Here is a 16102-nt window from a genome sequence, read left to right as displayed (position 1 = left end):
TTGACAGAGTAATTTGAGTTAACGAGCTCCTTAACGAGCTCGGTCTCGGAACGAATTAAACTCGTAAGTCAAGGCCCCTCTGTATATACATATATCCACAACATTAATTGAATAAAAGATAAAACATGATCCTATTTAACAGATGAACATTAAGTGCCCATTCATGATAAGGACTTTTTAGCAAACTAATCATAGAAGGCAATTATCTTAATCTGATAAAGGGCATCTTCAATACATTTTCAGCAAACATCATTTTTAATAACAAAATATTAGAAGATATTTTTAAAGTTCACATACAAAATAAATTTGTCCACTATCATTGTCCTAGACAGTGTGGTAATCACTAAAAAAAAAAATAAGGTATTAAAATTTGGAAAGTTGTCAGTCACAAATAATACAAATGTTTACTTCATAAGTAAGTCAAAATATTCTATGTTGAGCAATTAGAATCCATAAGAGTTTAGAAAGCTGTCCCTTTATTAGATTAATATATCAAGAGTATTGTAATTTTATACATAGAATATGTACGGTTCCTTATAATGTGATTTGACCTATTAAAATGCCATCATTTTCTTTTTTCCACAATGACTAAAAATCAGAAGGCTATTTGAGTCCTCAAGCTGTTCTCATCTAAGTCAAAGGAAAAGGTTTTGGATTATAGGGCCATTAATTTTTGTTGAGGAAAGTACTAATATAAAGGAGAGAATAATTATATTTCCTAAAGATGAATGGGCTCTGCAGAAGGAAAATGAGATCCTAATGCCATTACATTTAATTTCCCTGTCTCTCCTTACTCTACAAATAACCAAGATTTGAAATATTAATACTTCCCATGATTATAAAACTTGTATAAGAACTTATGGAGACAGGAAGACTAAGTGAAAGAGATGCACAAAGTTTCTGAAGTGCACAGGCAAATTTTGTTTTGAAATTTCCTAACACAAATCTTTTTCTCAGTTTTTCAACCTGAAATTATTTTTGGAACCATTTTTGCTTGACTTCGAAAATATAATCATTCTGATACACCAGAGGCACAATTCCTGGCAGAAATAATTGATAAGCTTCATTAAAATTAAAAAAAAAACTTTTGCTCAACAAACTCAATGTCAAGAGAAGGACAAGATGAGCTACAAACTGGGAGAAAATAGTTTCAAAAGACACATGTGGTAAAGGACTATTATTGAAAATGTACCAAGCCTACTCTGAAAGCTCAACAATTTAAAAAAAAGATTAAAAAATGGGCCAAAGAGCTTTACAGATACTTCATCAAAGATATACAGATGGCAAAAAAAAAAAACAAACACAGATGAAAAGATGCTCCACATCATATGTTCTCAGAGAAATACAAATGAGAACAATAAGATAGTATGATACATCTATTAGAATGGCCAAAATATGGAACCCTGACAACACCAAATGCTGGAGAGAATGTGGAGCAACAGGAACTTTTGTCCGTGGCAGTGGAAATGCAAAATGGAACAGCCACTTTGGAAGATAGTTTGGTGGTTTCTTACAAAACTAAACATACTCTTAGCACATGATCCAGCAATTGTGCTCTTTGGCATTTACCCTTAAAAGTTGAAAACTTACATTCACACAAACATTTGCAAATATATTAGCTTTATTCATAATTTTCAAAACTTGGAAGTAACCAAGATGTCCTTCAGTAGATGAATGGATAAATAAATTGTGTGCATCCAGACAAAGGAATATTGTTCAGTGCTAAAAAGAAATGAGCTATCAAGCTCTGAAAAGCCATGGAGGAAACTGCAGTGCATATTACTAAGTGAAAGAAGCCAATATTGTATGACTCCAACTATAACACCTTGTTTTCAGATTTTTAGCCTCTAGAATTGTGAGACAATACATTTGTTATTCCAAGCCACCCAGTTTACATAACATGGTAATTGCAGCCCTAGGAAAGTAATACTGAAGCTATAGAGGCTGCACTGTGTGCCCCCTTCCCCTAATTTATATGTTTAAGCCCTAACCCCCAGAACCTCAGACTGTGACTTTATTTGGAAATAGGGCCTTTGAAGAGGTGATTAAGTTAAAATACGGCTGTTAGGTTGGGCCCTAGTTCAATCTGACTGGTGTCTTTACAAGAAGAGGAAATTTGAGCACATGAAGAGACATCATGGGCATGTGTGCATTCAGAGCAAAGACCAGGGAAGGACAAAAGAAGAAGGTGGCCATCTATAAGCCAAAAAAAAGAAACCTCAGGTGAAACCAATCCTGCCGGCACCCTGATCTTGAACTTGTAGCCTCCAGAACTGTGAGCAAATACATATCTATTGTTTGAGCTATCTCGTCTGTGGTATTTATTTATTTACTTACTTAGCATCCCTAGAAAACTGGTACATCCAGTAATAGAAATAAAAAGGAATACAGCTTCGAAATAAAGCTGTGGTTATGAAAATGGAAAGAAGTGCCCAGGTTTGAGATTTAGTAACGAGATAGAATCAACACAATGTGACAAGTCATTTAGTGCGCTGAGAAAAAAGGTGAGGAAAAGGAGTTTTCACTGGTGAGCCCACACATTCTGATTTGGACCACTGGGTTGCTGGTAGTGTTTATCCCTGAGAGAGGGAGGAAGAGAGCTGTGAGGAGGAAAGTGGAGGATTGGGACTTCATGGTAGGCATGCTCTGAGTTTGAGGTGCTGTGGCCGGGTGGAATGCAGGTCTGGAGGAAGGAGGAGAGATCAGGTAGAGAATTACAGCTATTAGAGCCATTATTATATAAAAAAATTCATGGAGTAATGGGAGATGATGGGATCACTTAAAGAGAAAGAAAAGAAGAAAGCTGAGGATTTGAGGAACACTGACACTTAAGGAACAGGCTGAGGAGGAGGAGGCCATGAAGGTAGCAGTAGAGTGATGGGGGGTTATGAGTGGGCCATGGAAGAGAGACGATCTCTCAGATGTGGCAATCAAGAAACCACTGTCAATCTCTGCCAGAACATTTTCATTTGAGTGGCAAAAGGTAGACTTAAAGGTAGGTTGTGGGGTACATGAGAGAGAAGGAGCAATAAATGTAGGTGACTCAAGAAAGGAAACAACATGATGTAGTGGTATCTAAGAAATTTTAACATCAAGGGATGATTTATTATTTTAAGGTTGGGGACAACTAAGTGTGTTGGTAGAAAGGAGTCAGTGGAGAAGGAATCAGATGAGAAATAAGATAATTAGTAGGGAAACATACCCGAGGACGTGGGCAAGTTTAGAAATCAAGAACACAGTTGAAGAAATAGCCTAACAGAGAAGGAGCAACAACAAATTGGGAGAGCAAAACTGGAAGTAAGAATAAGGGGTGGGGAAGTACTGTCAGGGGAATATGAATAAATTGGTGAATGAGTTTTCAGGAAATAGAGAGTTTCTACTTTTTTTGTGAAATAGGGAGGTAGGGGGCCATATATCTTACTTGAAGATAAAAAAGTAGGAAGTTTGAGGAGAGCTTAGAAGCAGTGGTTCTCAACCTGTGGGTAGCGACCCCTTTGGCAGTTGAACGACCCTTACCCTTTCACAGGGGTCGCCTAAGACCATCCTGCATATCAGATATTTACATTATGATTCATAACAGTAGCAACATTACAGTTATGAAGTAGCAATGAAAATAATTTTATGGTTGGGCCACAACATGAGGAACTGTATTTAAAGGGCCAGAAGGTTGAGAACCACTGGCTTAGAGGGTTTAAATAGAAACTGCTATGAAAGAAAAAGAGTACTGCCTAGGGGCAGTTAGAAAGCAAAGGTCTCTGTGGGAGGAATTAATCGTTTGCAGCTCCCAAACTCCTCCATTGTAATGTTTTCTCCAGCAAAATTCAGTGTTCAGGTCTAGAAGCTGAGGAGGCATCCTGGGCTGTGGATTTAATCAGTTCACATTAATACTTGAAGCATTTATTGAACACCTACTTAGTGCCTGGCACAGAGCTAGAGTTGGTGATACAAAGAAGAATGAGGCCTGGCTCCAGCACTAAGTACTTTATGATCCCTGAAATACTTACTACATAGCCAGAGGATTAAGTCCAATACACATAAAACTTTACAAATGCAAAATACAAGGGTGCAGGTAAGGAACAGATACAAAACTATGAGGGTTTGAAGAATGCTTCAAAGAAGAGGTAGAGCCCACTCCACGACCAACTCTCTGTTAGGAGTTTTGGATTTGTAATTTAATTCCTAGCACAAGTCTATATCCATTTATCTGTTGAGAAAATATGCTCAGAGAGGGACATAATTTAGGGGGAGGAGGAAATTCTTCATGGTGTAGTTGGTAATTAGAACAGGCTTTGGAAGGTGAATGAGGTTTTGCCAGTAAAGATCAGGTGTTGGAGGTGACAAGAATTAGAAATATTTGGGAAATGGCAAATTATTCTATTTGATTGGGTTCTAGGAGTGAACGATGAGGCTATTATTCAGTTGGACCTTGGATACTGTGCTCGAAAGTTTGGTCTTTTATTTTGCAGACATTGAGAAAAAAATAAAAGGCTTTTGAACATAAATTGACAACTTCAAAACTTCAGTATCCTTAGGCAACATGATTGATAAAAGTTGAATTGGGCATGGTGAGACCAGTTGAGAAGTTGATATTGATTTTCTAAGAGAGGAAGGCAAGGAGAAATGAGACCTGGGTGCTGTTTTTGGCTCCCTATCTAACTCTGCGCTTTGGACGTGCCACTTTGCCTCTTTCAGTCTCAGTTATTCAGCATAAAGTCAAAGAGGATTGGGAGGAATAAGCTCTAAGGGCCCCTTTGAAGAATATAGTTTTGATTCTGAGGTTCTGAACAGAAGTGCTAGCAGTGAGAAAGGAAAATGTAGGAGAGGAGGGAATTTATTTAGAGACTTTTGAAATTTCAGCACAATATAAATACATATAAATTATTTTCCTCTTTACCTCCAGATACAACCTACATTCCATTTAGGCACATTGATTACCTGGTCTCTTCTTGCAACACAAACATATATCAACATATGTACAAAAGCAGCTGCTCCTACTCTTAAAATGAGATAGAACACTCACTGTTCATCCTTCCTCTGGTCTAGTTTCCAGTTGTTCACACATATTCATCCTTTTGGGGGGAAGTTTTCTCATTATGAAGATAGCCAAAGAGGAATTCATGGATATATCAACATATGTACAAAAGCAGCTGCTCCTACTCATAAAATTAGAATACTCACTGTTTATCCTTCCTCTGGTCTAGTTTCCAGTTGTTCACACGTATTCATCCTTTTGGGGGGAAGTTTTCTCATAATGAAGATAGCCAAAGAGGAATTCATGATTCAGCATCTTTGCTCCTACCCAATAAGTTTTCTCTCTTCACTATTCCATCTTTTGGCACTGACTACTGAATGGAGTTTTAGGGGTAAAATAGGCAGGTGTAGGGAGTTTTAGGAATAAAGAGGGTCCATGGGGGAGGACTACATAGATGAGGGCTATGGAGCTGCCAAAAGGCAGACATTCACAGAAAAAAAAAAGTGCCACAGGATAAGGGAAGAGGCAGACATCCATTCACATACGATAGAGGGAAGCCACAGGGTATGGGGAGAAAGAGGAAACACACTTTCACAGAGGACAGAGAAATGATGACAAATGGGAGAAAGAGGAAAACAGATTTTCACAGGAGAGAATTCTACCACTGAAGGGGGAGAGGGAGAGGGGGGCATCAGGTGGGTTTTGAGCTTTGAAGCTGATAGTCTACCAATTGGAAGGCAGTATGAAGAGACAAATAACCTTTTCTTTATAAACCTTAGACAAAAGGAGATTAGTGGGTTACCCCCTTGGAACCCCCTTCCTACGTGGGAGTCTGTACTTACTTCCAATATATTTCCACCCTTTCATCTACCACCTTTTGTCCATGGCTTCATTCTTCAAGTCCATCTGGACAAGAATCCGGGAAAGAAATCACCCTTTCATCCTGCTCAGGAAAAACCACCTGACTCAGTACCATCTTCCCAGTGCTCAAGTAATCATGATTGTCTATTTCTCAACCTCTCATAGTCAATCACCTGGTCCTTAGGTTCAGTTCTATCTCCTCAAACATTTTGATTCAATCTTTCCCTCTTCCTCCCCCTAGTGGACATTCTCATCATTTTCCATTTGGATCATGTCAATTGTCCTCTATTACTGTTTTTCCATTACAACACATTCTTTACAAGACTTTGCTGAAAAATTTATTTCTGATCATTTTACTTTTCTGCTTTAAACAATTCAGATTGTTGAGTTCGAAGTTCATCCACATCCCACAATATGTTATGTATATTTGCATGTATATCCATTTCCTTCTTTATTCTTTGCAAAAATTATTTTAAATAGTCCATATAAATCCAACAGAAGGACACATAACAGTATGTTTATAGAAGCATAATTTGAGTGCCCCAAACCTAAAATATCCAAAATGTCAATCAACCATAGAATCATTAAGTAAATTGTGGTATGTTCATGAAGTAGAATACTTTAGATCAGTGGTTCTCAACCTTCCTAATGCCACGACCCTTTAATACAGTTCCTCATGTTGTGGTGACCCCCAATTTCATTGTTACAAATTGAACATAATTAAAGCATAGTGATTAATCACAAAAACAATATGTAATTATATATGTGTTTTCCGATGGTCTTAGGCGACCCCTGTGAAAGGGTCATTCGACCCCCAAAGGGGTCGCGACCCACAGGTTGAGAACCGCTGCTTTAGATCAATGAAAATATACACACTACAATTACACAAAGGAACATCATGGGTAAATCTCATAAACAAGTAATATTGAGGTAAAGAAAGCCAAACACAAAATAATATATAGTATATGATTCCCTCTAAGTTCAAAACCTGGCAAAGCTAGGAATGGGGAATGGTGCCTGAGAGGAGGCTCTTGGGGTGGTTTCTGAGCCGGGCACTGATATGTTTTTACTCCTCCAGGTGGTGGGCACATAGGTATATTCACTTAATAAAAATTCATCAAGCTATACTCACTTCAGTGTGTGTGGTTATGTAATAAATAAGCTTATTAAATAAATATACTTTATAATTATATAAAATATAGCAGGGCAAAAATTAAACCCTGAAGAAATCAGGCCAAAGGAGAATGAAGAAGAAAAGTAGAGAAAATGCCTGTGTACAGTGTGCAGATTCTGAGGTCTATATCTCGCTGTAGCTTCCACACAAGTTAGGGCTTCCTAGCCCATCTTTCCCCTGCTATTCCAAACCAGTGTAATGAACAACATGCTCAATAATATCCATTTAACAAAGGGTTTGTCTATTGTAATGTCCTGTAATGCAGGCTGTTGCCATCAAAACCAGTGGCAATTTAGTAAGAAACATTCAACCAGGTGCTAAAACAATGGAGCCCAGCTATGCAGTTCTCTCATACTTGGTCTTGATTTAAGAATATCTTTTAGAGACATTGGGCTGAATATCTTTCAGATAATCTTCCATGGATGTTGATTCTTTTCATTGGGCTTTAAGAAAAGGATGGCAGTTATTTTGAATACTCTCTACTAAAGGGCTGGAGTGCAGACATTATAGGTTTTGATGAAGAGCAGTTCTGTATATTTTCAATAACTCTAGAACAGGATAAGGTTTATATACAACAAGAAAAGCTGAGGAGCCTACCTAGCACATTTGGCTGTTTGGCCACATAGTTCTAAACAGAGATTGCTCAAAGGAATGCCTAGGAGATAGGTCCAAATTTCCCTTAGGAAGCAGATTTGGCTCTGCTCTAACACAGAAATAAATGACTAGCCAAGGCTCAATGTTCTACACTATTAAGTATGACTGGAAATTTTTTTTGAAACAGGTGTTACTAATCACTCACCATAGCCATAAAAATTCACAATAGAGCAACTTCCTGGCAATCCCTGTGAGGTAAATTAATTCTGAAATGTACTTCCTTAGTAGCTGACAGATTTGACCTGGTGCATCAAATTGTTAAAAGTAAGCCAATTAAAGAGTGGAAGACTTCTGCCATAAAAAAAAATAATTTTAGTTTTATAATCTTGAGGCATTCTTTCTAAATATAATTCGTGTGTGACCCATTGCTTTCTAAGGCAAACCTGAGTATGCAACTTCTTAATCATGTTGTTGTCATAGAGAAAAACATTTGTCTTTCTAGTCTCAATGGCAGAATGGTATACATCTATTTTTCCAGAAAAACCATTAATAATCTACACATTCCAAAGAATAGTGAAGAAAACACATTCCTGGTTTGGTACTGCTTGAAATTGTCATCCAAGGATCTTGACTTGATGGTATTAGTATACATCTGTAAATTAGGGTTGTGAGTTTTTACAGCTAATTCCATGTACAAAATCTCAGTTTTTGTTGTTTCCTTGTTTGTTTTTCTTTTTTTCCCTGACTTCTCAAACATGGTTATTTCAGACTAGAGGCCCATTGCATGAAGAGATTCGTGCAATAGGCCTTCCTTCCCCTGTCTGCCAGCACTGGTTTTCCTCCGGCACCCGGGACCCAGGCCTTTGGTCCGGCTGCAGCGGAAAAGCCAAGCCTCTTCAGTCTTCAGTCTTCACTCTGGCCGGAGCCTTCACTCTTCGCTCTGCTCCTGTGTATGCAAATTAACTGCCATCTTTGTTGGGTTAATTTGCATAGTCACTCTGATTGGCTGGTGGGCGTAGCGGAGTGACACCAATTTGCATGTTTCTCTTTTATTAGTGTAGATGTACAGGGTCAGCCTTTAAAAAAAATTGTGTGCCCTCAGATTCCAGGAAGTCTTCTCTTACTCAAATTATTAATTATTATCCCTAATTCCATGTGTAGGTACCTGAATTACCATCACTAGTGTTTAATTTGTGTTTGAATTTCAACTCATATATTCTCTGGGTGGGTTAGTAGACTTACAGAGTACTCCTGGGATATAATTTCTAGCCCTATGTTTTTTTGTGTTTTTTTTTTTTTTGTAAAGTATCAATGCCACATAACAGGTACTTAGTTATTGTTAATTCTTCTCTTATTTTCCTTTCCCTTTTTGTAGGTCTTAATGATCTTTGAATATATTCTGTAAAAATGCAAGGGGATAGTCTGCAAAGATAACTAAATTCATGAACTTTTCAGAATTCCAAACATCCATAGGGTTACTTTAGTTCAAATCTTCACCATATAGACATGGAAACTGAAGTCTGGGTACACTTTGAGCTCATCCCAAGAACAGAGCATCAATTACTGCCCAACCCAGGACCAAAATCTGGGTCTTCCAAAGCTTTGTATTTCTTCCTTTAGCAGAAAAGTTACTAGCTAACACCCTGAGTATAAGGCATATGATGGTAATTAGTTGACAAATTCATAGGCATGCACAGAAAGGACATAGCCCAGATGAAGGCTGGATCTCTGAAGAGGGAATTAGGAACACATCAAATATCAAACATTCGACAAAAGTAAACCCTGCTCATGCTCCTAAGGAGAATTCGTCTGTTGTACCCTATACTTCACTCATCATGTTATATAATAACCATCCATGTAATTGTTTGTTTTCCCCATTACTTTTTATGTTCCCTCAGTGCAGAAAACATGCTGATCTTGATTATTTTTATAATGACAATATCTGTCCCATATTACAAACAACCTCCTTGTAAAGGAAATGCAACTAATTATATATATTATAACATATATATTAATGTTTAGTCATTTGGCCTATCATTAATCTCATATTTTACTACTCTAATATGGAAATTAGATAATGTGTGACATTATATAAGGTGTGTATAAGTATGTGTGTAATTAGGAAAATATTCTCAGGCAATTAATAAAAGAAATATAAGAGGAAGACATTGGTTTTTGGTAATTTTTCATCATGATTTGTCTTGTTTCCCATGATATTATAAAATTGTTCTTGTCAATTAAAATAACCAGGCTGTGTTGAATTACCCTGTGGAAGAACAAAAGAATTCCTATCTGGCCTGGTCTAGAATTTGCAGCTCTTGAAACACAACACTGTCTGAGAGGAAAAAATCATTCGGCATTCTCTAACTTCATCTGTTTTGGGTCAACATGAATGGAAAAAGAAAACACCAAGAACATCCATTTTACCTAATTATTAGTGGAGAAAAAAAATAAAATACATAGGACAAAATATCTAGAGAGTAGATGACATTTTTTTCTAGATGCATTTTTACAAGGAGAGTCTGTGTATAATGACCAGTTGACCCTTATTCTCCTTTCTAGATAATTAGCAGCATTCTGCAACATGGTTTTATTTGTATTATTGTAAAAAGGAAAATCAAGATATAGAGTTATAATTTATTTTTCACCTTAAAATTTTTCTTAGAGTGTGGGGGATGGAAGAAAAAGAGGAATGCATTTCCACAGCCCCAGTCACATCAGTCTAAATCTTAAAATAATATGTCCTTTGGCAATCATTAAATCTTGTTATTGGTTTGAAGCAATAAATCTTCCAAGGTGTTGAAAAAAAAGAAAAAGAAACACCATCGTGGTAATGAGATTATACTGAGAATAAAGCGGTGGATTAGTAAAATCTAATTTGGAAGTGATGAAGTACATGTGATGTCCAAGTAATTATTCCTGCACAGTCCCCATCTGTAGGGAGCTCGGAGTTATTGGACACTGCACTATGTTAATGATGCCACGGCCTGACATTTGGGTGAATGTGCTGACCGTCTGCTGTGTCGCCTCTCCTATTGTCAATACTCACTATTGGGTACAGCAGTTGAATTCATAATGCTGCCACAGACACAGCCAGAGTTCTCTCTCTCTCTCTCTCTCTCTCTCTCTCTCTCCCTCTCTTTCTTAGGTCACTGTTTTTTCCATTTTAAAGCCTTAACTGAGACAAAAAGGCTATCCTAAATATTGTTTCATGTGGAATTAAAAATCCAAATACATTTATCTGAGCTTTATTTACATACTTAGACCAATATGACCACTTGAGATCTTTTAATATTCCCTTGTCTTTCACTTTTTAAAAAAAATATATACTTCTATTGATTTTTTTAGAGAAAGAGGAGAGAGGAAGAGAGAGAGAGAGAGAGAGAGAGAGAGAGAGAGAGAGAGAGAGAGAGAAAGAAACATTGATGTGAGAACAAAATATTAATCAGCTGCCTCTTGCAGGTATCACACCAGGGACAGAGCCTGCAACCCATGCATGTGTGCTGACTGGGAATTGGATCAGCAACCTTTGGGTGCATGGGACAACACCCAATCAACTGAGCACCACCCAAGGCAATATTCCCTTGTTTTCAAAAGCATAAAACTAGACCCACACTTGTCCAAAAGCAGATTGTCAGATAATATTACCTCATGGGGTCATTGGAAATATTCTAATAAAAATTTCCATGTCTATATACCTTAATAATGGACATCTCTACTACTATGCACTGAAAGTGCTTTTTTGTGATACAAAATTCTGTAGCTTTAATACAAAGGAATCTGTCTCCAAGTTGAATGTGTAAAAATTGTTTAGGGAATTTGAAGGACTAACCAAACTCAAAGTAAAGAAAATACAAAAAAGCCTTTTTATTTTCAATCCATCACTAGTTTAATCAAGCTGCACATGTAAGGGACATCCCAGAAGACTGGCATCCGATGTGGTCAGGGAGGGCTTTTCAGGGGAGGAGAGACTGGAGGAATGAATGGGTTATGATAGGCATGGGCAACGTCGAAGAGGAAAGGAGGCTGTCCCAATCAGGAGAATGACTTCAGCAAGGGCTCCCCAGGGACAATTTGGCACGTTTAGAATTAGTTTTTTTACTCTTTTTTATATGTACAGTTTTTTCTTTCTCAAAAGAGTGGCTTCTCCCTTCCTCTTATGGAGAAAGAAACATAGATTCTGAGCATTTTTTCTTACACTTTAGATCCCAAGTCTAGAAGTCCTTGAGAAGAGGATCTTTGGCCCAATTTGAGTTAGATTTCTTCCCCTGGACCACTTTAGAGTAGCCAAGGAGCAGGAGAAAAACTGAAACGTAGCTTCTTCCCCTGCAAATGAAGTTTAAATGAAGGAGCAATTCCTAGAAATGGAGTATTGATCATAAAATCCAAGGTGTCTACCACACACAATATGTCTTTAAATGCTTCATTCTTAACCAATTGAAGGCCATGGGAACTCTACGAACAAACAAATACTGCTTCTATTGGAAAGAAATTGTTCTAGTTCTCACATCCCTCCATGCTTTTCAGCAGTTCTTTACTCTCCATCCTAAATGAGGCTCTACAGACCCTGCAATACTTGTCTTCATGCCCTGATTCTCTTTGTGCCCATCCTTGTGGGATGCTGACTGCTTTGGAAAGTCCTACTTGACACCTTATTTGACAAAACAACATCCTTGCTGATTGCACCAAATTCATGCTTGACCTCCAGTGCCATATTTGGCACCTTGATTCCTTCTATCTTATGTGATAATTCACTAATCTATCAAGTCTAAGTAGAAAGATACTATTTATATTCAAAATAGGCAATTCAGAGATTTGGCAGCATAATTAGAGGCAAAGAATAAAGCAAGAATGAAGTGACAGAAAACATGAAAAATTGGTAAACAGGGGATTCATGAAAATGGAGTGAACAGTACAGCATGGAACAGCCAAGTTAGAGTTTTAGGCAATCTAATAGCTAAATACTGTGCATGAGCCTATTCATACTCAGCAGGATTTCTGCTTCAGGAAGAGGGACATTTAAAAGGCACCAGTACTCTTGCATGGACACATCTTTTCCTTGCTCAGTAGTCAAGTGTGAGATTATAAAATGGATATTATGAATGGGGTAAAGTGAGAAGGCAAAAGAAGAATTTCCTTCACTTAAGGGCGAAGGGTGAGTGCTATATCCTGGGGGGGAAAAATACAGAAGAAAAATTGTAGTGGAGTAGTAGTGATGGTTAACATGATAAAATTGTTCAGGAATCTATGAGAAACCCCTGTTGTAGAGAAGGGCAACCAACATTTGCTGATCCAGGCACTGCTCTAGTTGCTTTTATGTTCTCTATGTCATTTACTTGTCAAATAGACTCTGCAAGGTATTATTATTATTCCTATTTTATAGAGGAGCAAAATCAAGGCTATGAGATTAAGAAATGGACCAAAAGACACATGTGGTAGAACTGGTATTTTACACTAAGTATGTCTTCTCACTAAATCTATACGCTTTCAACTATGTAATACTGGAGGCTAATTACATTATTATATCTGAGGCATAGTATAGAATTTGTATCCTAAGTATTCTATAGCAATTCTGTGTGTGTGTGTGTGTGTGTGTGTGTGTGTGTGTGTCTAACCCACCATTTAGGGAGAATTCTTGAAGCTCTTGGACCTAAATTATAGAAGCAAAATTTCTTTAGTACCTTTGCTGTCTTTCCACACAAATACTCCAGGGGAAAAATGTTACAAAAACAGCTTGGCTTTGGTTGTTCATGAAGCAGGAAGAAAAATAAGCAAACCCTTTATTCTAGCCCAGTTTCCTTTTTCCCACCTCTTAGGTCCCCATGGTGTAAACTGATTCAAGGATACGAAGTTTTTCTGCTTTCTTTATAGGTTCTTTAGAAGGCACAAACAGTGGGTGCAAACTACCTCATCACATCGCCATCCTGGTCATGGATCCCTCCTGCCTGCCTCAGAGCCTGACGGGTTTGCACACTGGCAGGCTTTGGAGCCCTGAGCCTGGGTCATATAACCCCAGGCTGCCTGCCAACTACCAGTCAATTTCCTGTGGTACCTCAGTGTGAGCAGGTAAAAAATATCTCACTCCTCAGACTGAGACTGAGATGAACACACACACACACACACACACACACACTCACATGCACACACACTTTTGAGATCAATCTTTATTTTTAACAAGCTGTATAGATCCTGCAGTTATGGTGAGGAAATGTTTATGTATTGACTTATTGAAATATCATTGCAAGACAGGTAGTAGAAATCATGACCTCCATTTCATTGACAAGGAATCTAAAAGCTCAATAAGGTTAACTTATTGAAGATCACAGAGGCAGTATGGTGATGTAGTTATGTTTTAAATGACCTGGATTTGCATCTAGGTACCACTTACTAATTTACCTTGGACAAATTACTTAATGTTTCTATGTCTCAGTCTATTCACCTGTGTAATGGAAATAATAATGACAAAAAATAACTTCTTTTCAGATTGTTATAAGAATGAAATAAAACTATAAACACATACTAAGCTTACCACCTCATTTAAGATTCAAAATGGTAGATATTAATTTGAGGCAAAGTCAAGAGTTTAATTCAAAGCAAAGCTTTATTGTCGCTACCATATTAATTCCCTGAAACTGCTTAACGATTCCAGGAAACTTTTAAAGCAATGGAGTAATTGTGCAAAAAGAATTAGAGGCTGCTCTACTTTCACAGGCCAGTATCACACTTCCTGTTTCTCACGGTCTTTATCTTGCCCTGCCACTCATACCTTTTGTTCCAAGAATGCTCCATGCATTCAACACAAACAACTCTGGCCCTACTAAATATACCACCCTTCTCCCCATCCCTTCTCTCATTTAATCCTCACCTTACATCTGAGCCCATTTCATAATTAAGGATCCCAAGGGGTTAAAAATACTTATTAGGTGACATGCTGAGATAAAGCTCTTCTCCATTATATCATGCAGCACAATGCAACATTTACAAAAATATACTTTTATTGATTTCAGAGAGGAAAGGAGAAGGAGAGAGAGTGGAAACATCAATGATGAGAGAGAATCATTGATTGGCTGCCTCCTGCACACCCCACATTGGGGATTGAGCCCACAACCTGGGAATATGCCCTGACTGGGAATTGAACCATGACCTCCTGATTCATAGGTTGACGCTCAACCCCTGAACCACACTGACCAGGCCAGTGCAATATTTTTAGCAAAGATTCTCATTCTTCAAGTCTGGAAGAATATAAAGTTATCAATCCATGATCCACTTGCAAAATATTCCAACTAATTTGACTGATGATTGTGTATTTTTGAAAATGAGGGAGCATAAGCTGTTCTAGAAAATCTTCTGGTGTTAGACATTTCTGTAACACTTCCAACTCAGTAATTACAATGTCTAGCAGTTAATCATGGGGAATGTACCTTAATTAAATCAAATTCCTTGTAAATATCCTCTTTAACACATCAAGATGTTTGGCCAAACCAATTTTCTGCACAGGAATATGTTCCAAAATACCATAGATCTTCTTAGTTCTGGAATCTCATACAGCATTTGTCTCCATAAATGCCTCTCAGAGCTTCTGTTTCTATAATCTATAGGAGGACTGCAAGGCTCTGGATAGTTTCTAAAACACTGAAAAGCTTCGTAAACAACAACCATGTTATAGGAATTACATCCTAGGGATGCAGAGGCAACTAAGAAATTGTTGATGCTCTTAAAAGTCACTTTCTAATATGGGAGACACTCATGGCAACAAATAATTGCAGTAGAGAGTGACCAATGCTCTATAGAAGTCTGTACAATACTCTGTGGGCAAAGAGGTAAGTGAGCAACTAAGGAGAACTTAGTGTTCTGAGTTGGCTCTGGAAGGCTCCATGAGAGTTCACCAGGAAGATGGAACAGGGAAGGGCATAATCAAATACTCTAAGGCATGAATTGACATGTTTTTATTTTTTATTTTTCCTTTTTTTCTTTATTGATTAAGGTATTACATATGTGTCCTTATCCCTGCATTGCCCACCACCCCCCCTTCAACCCTCTGGTATCTGTGTCCATTGCTTAGGCTTATATGCATGCATACAAGTGCTTTGGTTGCTCTCTCCCGCTTACCTTCACCCTCCCCTATCTTCCCTCTGAGGTTTGATGGTCTAATCAATGCTTCTCTGTCTCTGGATCTGTTTTTGTTCATCGGTTTATGTTGTACATTATATTCCACAAATGAGTGAGATCATGTGCTCTCCAGTTCCATCCATGCTGTTGCAAATGGTAAGAGTTCCTTCCTTTTTACCACAGCATAGTAGTCCATTGTATAGATGTACCACCGTTTTTTAATCCACTCATCTGTTGCTGGGCACTTAGGCCCTTTCCAGATCTTAGCTATGGTAAATTGTGCTGCTATGAACATAGGGGTGCATATATCCTTTCTGATTGGTGTTTCTGGTTTCTTGGGATATATTTCTAGAAGTGCGATCACTGGGTCAAATGGGAGTTCCCTTTTTAAG

This window comes from Myotis brandtii, unplaced genomic scaffold, assembly GCF_000412655.1.
Source record: "Myotis brandtii unplaced genomic scaffold, ASM41265v1 scaffold293, whole genome shotgun sequence".
NCBI lineage: Eukaryota > Metazoa > Chordata > Mammalia > Chiroptera > Vespertilionidae > Myotis > Myotis brandtii.
Note: the sequence above shows the minus strand (reverse complement) of the source record.